The sequence below is a fragment of the Protopterus annectens genome, chromosome 1.part1 (genome assembly GCF_019279795.1).
Source record: "Protopterus annectens isolate FY-2018-M chromosome 1.part1, PAN1.0, whole genome shotgun sequence".
Classification (NCBI taxonomy): Eukaryota; Metazoa; Chordata; order Ceratodontiformes; family Protopteridae; genus Protopterus; species Protopterus annectens.
Genome location: NC_056726.1, coordinates 250,059,396 through 250,067,883, shown reverse-complemented (window position 1 = coordinate 250,067,883; position 8,488 = coordinate 250,059,396).

The following is an 8,488-nucleotide window of genomic DNA, read 5'->3' as shown; positions in this document are numbered from 1 at the left end:
TACTCAGAGGTGATCTCTGCCTGACTTACAAAGTCATGTCCAACTCAGAATTGATGGACATGCTCCACCTAAAAAAATCCAAGTCACTGCGAGCCACGCGCTGTAGTGAGCTAAACCTCACCACAACAATAAATAGAACATGCTGGAGAGATAGATTCCTGTCACAGAGCCTCCCATGCTTTGGAACAAAATTCTAACTAGATTAGGCAGAGCCCCTCACTAACACTCTTCAAGTGCAACCTTGATGAGTGGATGGGTAACAGAAAATACACCCCTGGGATCACTTCATTGGCTTTGCTTGACAGAGGCTCAGTTAATTAATCAATGGGGAGGCGAAAGCCGACACACTCTGGCTAGGCTTATAAATGTCCTCGGGCAGATAGCCTAGTACCTACCTATGAACCTATGAACCTATGAACCTACTGTATTCTATATAATTTAACACAGATGGATTAGTATACTTACACAACTGAGGGATATCAGCAGTCCTAAACTCATACTGTCGTCAGCTATGCAGATCCTTATTGCACCATTTCAGGTCACTATAGTGGTAATGTCAATTCTCTCCTGTGTGTAGGATGCCAGTTGCACTGGAGACAGCCTTGGCTATTCTGTTCCAAGCCTCTGTCTTATACTGAGACCCAGTATAGTCCTCCTGCAGCAGCCTATGGCCATAACACTTCAAGAAGAGTACCACAAAAATCCTGGACTCCTCAGCACCCCAAGCTGTGCTCTAAATTTAGCAAAATCATCTCCCAAACCAGCCATGCCTGCATTAATCAAGCAGCAACTCTAAGTATGAATTGGTGCTAAATTTTAGTCTTGCGTTTAACAGCTGCTGTGTAAACACACACAACCATGCCAACTGCATTTGCATTATGGAAAGCACAAAGAGACATTTGCAAACAAAGATGAAATTATTTTATCAAACAGCTATGAAAGTGTGCAACCTGACAGTGAGATTTACCATGTGTGATTCTCAACCTCTTCAAGCTTTTTCAGATGGTCAACACTAACAAGCTCAGTGGCTTTGATTGTCATCCTTAGTGTTCTGGATGTTAAATAGCATGTCTAGAAACATAACTTTTTGGAATTATACACTTTAAAATCTTTTGTTGACAAATATGGGAAGTGTGGAAATCAAACCTAACAAAGAAATAATGCATACATTTAAATGGAAGTGATTTATTTTCCCTGCTTCAGGACCACTCAATTTCAACCATCTTCATTACAGGTAAACTGCATTTAGTATGAATAGACACACACACACACACACACACACACACACACATATATATATATATATATATATATATATATATATATATATATATATATATCAGATAGAGCTCTATGTGTGTGACTTTAAAAAGTCCTGTGAAACATATTCCCATAAAAGAGGCATTATTACTGTTTTAAATGTATGTCAGATGGATGGACTTTCTTGTGCTGATCAACACAGGTTGGTGTATGATACTTACATACTGCACTACACATACTGTCCTAAACACAGAGTTGGGTTATGCGAGGAAAGAAGCTGATTTTAACTTAAGTATTCTGCCAATCATAGATATGCAAGTACATTGTTAATCATTATCATAATTACCCTGCTTAAACAATTACACACACTTTCATCTGGGTTTGATACCCAAATCACTAATGAGATATGCTGCTTAGAATAATATATTTATCAAAGCATTAAGACATTTATTACAGTAAATATAATTATAATAGCCATTTGTATGCAGTGTTTCACTCAAATCAAAGTGATGTTAAAAACTGCATTCTGACACCCTTTGTAAAAATAAGTGCTACCTGGATATGACCTCTGGATCACAGGTGTTCTTTCTCTTGAGCAAGTGTACTTATAGCTTGTGCCACAGAGACAGTCACCAGGCTGTTAGATGCTCTCCAATCAGTACTGTCCAGAGTGCTGACATCTGCCCATTGCTACTAACCCTATTTGCGCTACAGTAGGTTTTCCCAAATAAAATCTGTCACATTTTTTCTTAAGCAGGTAAGCATGATTTTTGCATTGCTCAGCAGCAAGCATCTGTATAAGGCAAGAAACAGGAAAAAAGTACATGGTGTTCTGTTGAAAATAAGGTATACATCTGGTGTAATTATTTCTGAATTCCCTTTGTACTGTATATATTTGAACCGCAGAGAAACTCTGTTAAGTGGCAAAGGTCACTGCATTTACATCTTCTGCCTCAGAAGTAGGTATAGAAAATGTGCACATCACTCGCTCATTAGAAATACTCACATTGGTAAAAAACTGTTTGCATTGATGGCGATTACAAGCATGAAATTGTTCACTCTTTCCTTTATGTGTGAGCCCAGTTCATGCTCTATTAAGCAGTGCAGAAATTACACAGGCAAAAAAAGTGTAGAACAAATGATATTGCATATTGCACATAATATAATTCAAGATGTATTTTTACATCTGCTGCACACATTCCAAGCAGCATGGAACTGCTGGCTGGATTCAAACCTTGCATCCTCTGAACTATTTCTTTATAATCTTTTAAGTAACCCATGTGCTACACTGATATTCAGATGTAGTGTATAATTTCTTTTGTTACTGATTGCCGTAAAGACTGCTGTAGCAATGCACTTCTGAGCCACTCTAAAATGTGCTACTGATGTTATGCCAAATTAAATTTCTCAGTTTGTACCTTGGGAAGTGGACTGTCTTGCATTGCTTTGAAATGCTGTCAGTCATCAGTGTGCTTTACAAAAACCTACTCAAATGAGGAGCAAAAAAATGAAAAAAAAATATCGCCAGCATTAACAAATATCAGGGAATAATAATGAAAAGGCAGGATTGTGAAGTTTCATATATTTGTGTGTGTTACAGCCTGATCATATGCTCAGAAAATATGCATTAACTTTGTTAGATACCACATTACCTGGTATCGAACCCTCAGCTCAGTGCAGTACCAACACACATTCTGTTGTATTTTTTATCCCTCCTTGCCACCAACACAGGACCAGAAGTTATTTCTCATTTTATTGAACATGTCTACATCAATGTGATATTGACAAATAAGTTTTGCTGATAATAGCCCATAACATTTTAATGTCAAGTTAACAACAATGCCAGCCATTTCTTCTGTTTATTTTCTGCACATTTTCCCCTCCTCTCAGCTTAACTACAGAAATTGAATGTCATGGCCATTTATTTGCATCTTTATAATATACCTGATAACCATTTCTGAAAAATTTTAAAGACAGGATAGACAGTGTGCTTTTAGTTGAAGGATGCCATTGTTGGTAAGGCTGGTCTCATAGCTCACATGGTACTTTTTATTTTAAGTTTACTCTGTATGATACAATACATCAGGGAGTACAGTCACTTCAGTATTGCTTGCTGTTGTAGTCAGAGCAATCATCAATACTTGCAATCCATTAGCAGCTAAAAATTTGTCATTGCTCCTCCCCATAGCCCTAATACTTGTACATGCAATAATGTGTTTACCTGCACCATGTTTGCATCCTCTACACTAAGTTATTTTTTTGGTATTCAGGAATGATAATGATTTCACACCTTACCTGCATCTTCACAGTGCTCAGAGGGCTGAATCTACAGTATAGAAAGGCGATAGTGTTGCTATGGAAGTCGAAGGAGGAGAAACTGGATACAGACAGAGTACTACTGCTAGTTACTTGCAGGAGATTGTTCTAAAAATTGCTGCACTATTTCATAAGTTATGTTTGTCCTCTACCCAAACTGCTTACATGTTCATATTTTTAATATATTTCAATAAGCAATGAAGAAAAGAATTTCATGATGTATGCAATTTTAAAAATTCACTTCTGGTATACTGCACATACATCAGTACTTGGTGTGTGGTCGAAGACAGTATGGTTATTTCACAGTATTGTGTTTTCATTTGCTATTGCATGACTGCCTCATCCATATGGATGGCTCATTCGATAGGATGAGTAACACATTGGATCAAACAGTGTCTGATGGTACATCTTATAAGGGGGGGTCAGCATCCACATGTCTTTGATATCACCCTTGGCCTACTGCATCCATCCTACCATGTGAAAATGATGATGACTGTACCATGGGCTTTTTTCATTTGAGTTTGACTTAGGGTTGTATATATGTCTGATGCACAGAGGAATAGGTACAAGACTGACAGTATACAGATAGCTTCTTACAGATTTGTTAGTATACTACAGATCCCACATTTACCTTGACATTACTGTAGTTATTAGTTGTGTTCTTTAGGGCTGTCTCTGCCTGATGCTATCTGTATACAGACATTACATGGGTAAGTAATGTTTGTGGACATTGGATGGCATCACTGCTAATATTTGTATGTCCTTAGGTTGTTGTGTGTATTCCTTCACAGGTGAGTGTGTGTGCTATCATTTGCTCTTAGCTGCTGAGTGTGTGTGTGTGTGTGTGTGTGTGTGTGTGTGTGCTAACCTTTGAGCCTTAGGGGGTGAGTATGTATGCTATCCTTTGCCTTTTAGCCACAGCAAGGACATATTGTGCATGCCCATGTCTGCTGGCTACCTCTGCAGCTGAAGGTTCTCTGTCAGAATCATCTTCCGTATGTGTTGGAGATGCTGCCCCTGCCTTTGGTCCATGAATGTGTGGCCCTGGCCCTTATTGTACCTGTTGCAGCTCTTTACTCAAGATGATATTGTGCAACATGGTAGAGACTTTGAGAATTTCTGTCAAGTGCCTGGATCGTATTGCAGGGCATCCCCCCCCCCATTGATGTGTCTAGACAGTGAAATTGTGCCTTTGCCATTCCAAACACACACTGTCTATAATGTTTTAGTTTGAGAGTGGGCATTGTTGTATCCTTCCTCTGCGAGCATGTGTGCATTTGTAATGGGTGCCATGAGCCATGGTTCCAATGCATAACCTGAATCAAACAGGAGATGGCCTTGTGGAACATCACCCATAGGAAACCTTGTGTACAGCTGTGAAGTGTGCCATATCTGTAAGTCATGGTAACTGCTTGGATTGACTGCACAGGCATTGAAGATGATCCCTTGGGTATTACAGACAACTTGGCAGTTGATTGAGTGGACTCCCTTCCTGTTGATTTATGTCCTTCTCTGTTCACCAGGTAGGGGCTTTGATATCTTTGTGGGTGCAGTCTATGGCACCTAAGACTTCAGAGAAGTTGCTATAGCATATAATTCCTGCATTGTTCTTGCTCTCTCTTCTGCTGTACATGGAAACTAGATGTACTTCATTGCATGTGGTATCACAATATTAAGATATTGGTGAAATATCCTGGAGGCTGAGGCCTGAGACACCTCTAATATATCGCTTGTAGGTCCCTGGAATGTACTGGTAGCTAATATCCTTAATGACATATGTGATGATATGAGTTACTGCCAGCTATGTCAGAAGAAGTAGGGGAGTTAATGTGTAACATATGCCAGCATAGCTAGCTGGAGGTTTGTAAAGAATTATATGCCATTTGTATATCAAACTTATTTGTACAGGTGCTTGTGTTGAAAATATATTTGTAAATCTGCTTGTGTTAAAAATGTACCAACAGTGGGTCCTGCTGGACAGAAAATAAATTCACCTGTATGTCAGGCTGTATTGCAACTGTTGACATGAATATATTGTAACAGAAGATACTGGAAGAGATTAGGTTAATATCAGTCCAGGCAACTTTAAAAAATAGTCTGAAATGAAATTACCGAGTTTAGATCATAATGATTGTATCCTACAGTTCTGGTTACAGCCAGAAACAAAATGTCTGTGAAACCAGGACTAGGAATCCTACTGCATTTTCCTTAGGGGTGAACTAATTGCTACACTGGAAAGGTGGAGGTTTTTAAATGGTTTTATAGCTTCCAGATGCTATCACACATCTTGGCAAAGTTCTTTGTATGTATGGTAATACATATGTGCTAGATTCTGGTTCAATTTCTAGTAAAGGGGGTAGTGTGGGAACCAGAGTTAGATGACCAGATGTGTGTGATGTCATTCTGTAATCCAGCACTTAAATGATGTGTTAATACTAGATGAGACAGAAGTCTCAGGGCAGTCTGTGAAACCTGGGAAGACCACTCACCCACTTTATCTTGCCTTGCTTATTAAATAAGTAAGAGACAGTAATTCTTTAGATCAGTCAGGAAAATATAGTGAGGTTTGTTAAGTATTGTTTTTCTGTATCTGTGTGAATCTTTCCATCCATGTTATTTTTAATATTTCCAGTGATTTAAATTATGGTGTTTATTTTAAATAGATATTCAGTACTTTCATGTTCTTTTTATTACTTATTATTAAATATATTTAAACTTTTCATTGTGGCTGGTCTTTTACAAAATATTTTAACCTTTGCGAGTACTTATAGTTATTTGATGACACTATGTCTGCTCCAGAAAGCCTTGTTGCATTGGTCAAACACTACCATTTGTATTAGTATTAATTTCACTCAGTATAATTGGGTACCCTTGTAAGATCCTTAGAGTAGCTGATTGGTGGCAGTGTAACTACCTTATAGTCTGGGAAAAGCATAGCAGAGTGAATAAATCTGTGCCAGCCTTTCCCAGGTGTGTGTGTGTGTGTGTGTGTGTGTGTGTGTGTGTGTGTGTGTGTGTGTGTGTGTGTGTGTGTGTGTGTGTGTGTGTGTGTGTGTGTGCACGCGCGTATCAGCTACTTGGAGCAGGGACACAGAGCAGTGATTTCGCAGAGCGCATGGTGGAGGGCTTGGCTTGGAACACTTGACGGAGGATGCAACTCTACAGCTGTATCAGTGGGTAGTCTTATTTGGAGGCCTGGACAGAGAGGGAGAGAAAGAGCAAGAGCCAGACCCAGGGCTGAGTGTGTTCTCTGTATGCTCTTAAAAGAAATTGTGCTTGGTGCAAAGAGGTGCATCTGAAATTACTGTGTGCATCTATTTTTGTTCCAAGTGAACATCTCTCACTGGCATCCATGGTGAAGATTGAGACTCCTTGCTCACAAACCCAGAGCAGTGGCATCACAATACACATACCTTAGTTTCCACTAGTATAGGCTTTCCTTGATTTTCCCTGGGTCTAAGGTTGGGGCTACAAAGGTTGCAGAGTTCCTATAATGTTTACCTATCAATCCTGTATCGCTCTACTATTTCAATATTGTGCAGTCCATGATATGGTAAATGGGGTCTGAATAACCTTCTTATCTTTGGATAAAGTCTTTCAGCAGCATAAATTTTAGTCTGTTGCATATACACATGCAAGATAGTAGCAGCAGCCCCCAAAATTCCATTTTTTTTCTAAGTGTGATGGAGGCTGTATTCCCGTAGGTTTTGATGTTTGTTTATTTATTTGCATTTGTTTACCAGGATAGTCTACTGGGCCAAAGAGCCCATTTTCAGTAGAGGCCCAGGGAAAACATACAATAGATACAATAACAAGTGTATAACATGAAGCAAATACATTTGGCATGAGTACATTACTGGACAATATACAGCAATAGTATGACATGAAGTAAATACAACTGGAGTAAGTTTGTTCCAGGGCTATATACCATAGGGGTAAGTTTGTTTCAGAGCTATATTCAGCCAAATGAAGCATTTTAAATTGAAATGATAACAAAATGACTTGAGGTGAATTGAATTACAAAATGGCACATAATTCTACATTGCATAAAAAAAAATTAACAGTAGTTAATAGTGAGGCTTACACCTGGCCTTAGTATAGATAACTCAGACAGCATAAAGTAGCAAGGTATTACACCTTGTGTTAAGTATATTACATGTCCAATATGAGTATCTGCATTGGGTAGAGGTTGATTGTGATCTGAGGGAAGTAGCCAAGGTGCAGGTACAGCTCCCGTTGGAAGACAGAAAGTTTTTAGGGAAGTTTTGAAAGTGCCAGGACTTTTTGCAGTTCTAATAGCCAAAGGTAGGGCATTCCAGCCCTATGCTACAGATCAAGAGTATAGAAGCTGTCCAGCAGACAGGAGTGGTTTATGAACCAGTAAAAGGTGCTGATTCTCAGATCTGAGAGCCCTTTTTGGTTGGTGGGCACTGACAATCTGGCTAAGAGCAGGGCAATCTGGTGGGTTAAAGATTTTTTTTGTTGCCTGTATACAATTGTAGGTAGGAGAGGTAGTGAGGCAGTTCAAGCCAGTTGAGATAGTGAAGAGCAGTACAGCAGTGGGTAAAATGTTTGGTGTTAGAGGCAAATGTAGCAACTTTGTTGTAACAAGTTTCAAGTTTAGCATTTAGGGAGGATGAGAGGTTTATAAGTAGAGGTGCACTGTACAGTAGGGTATGTAGTAGGTAAGTGGAACAAGGACTTGTTTAGTGGAGGGGCTAAGAAAGTTTTTGTGCCTATAGAGGATTCCAAGCTTTTGGTGGATCTTGCTGATGCTGTGGTGTATGTGTATGTTGAATTTCAGGTGTTCATCTATGACTCCTAGCAGTTTAGTCTGAGTAACAATCTCAATGCCTGTGTTATTTATTTATTTAATTATTTTACATTTGTGGACCAGGATAGTCCGACTGGA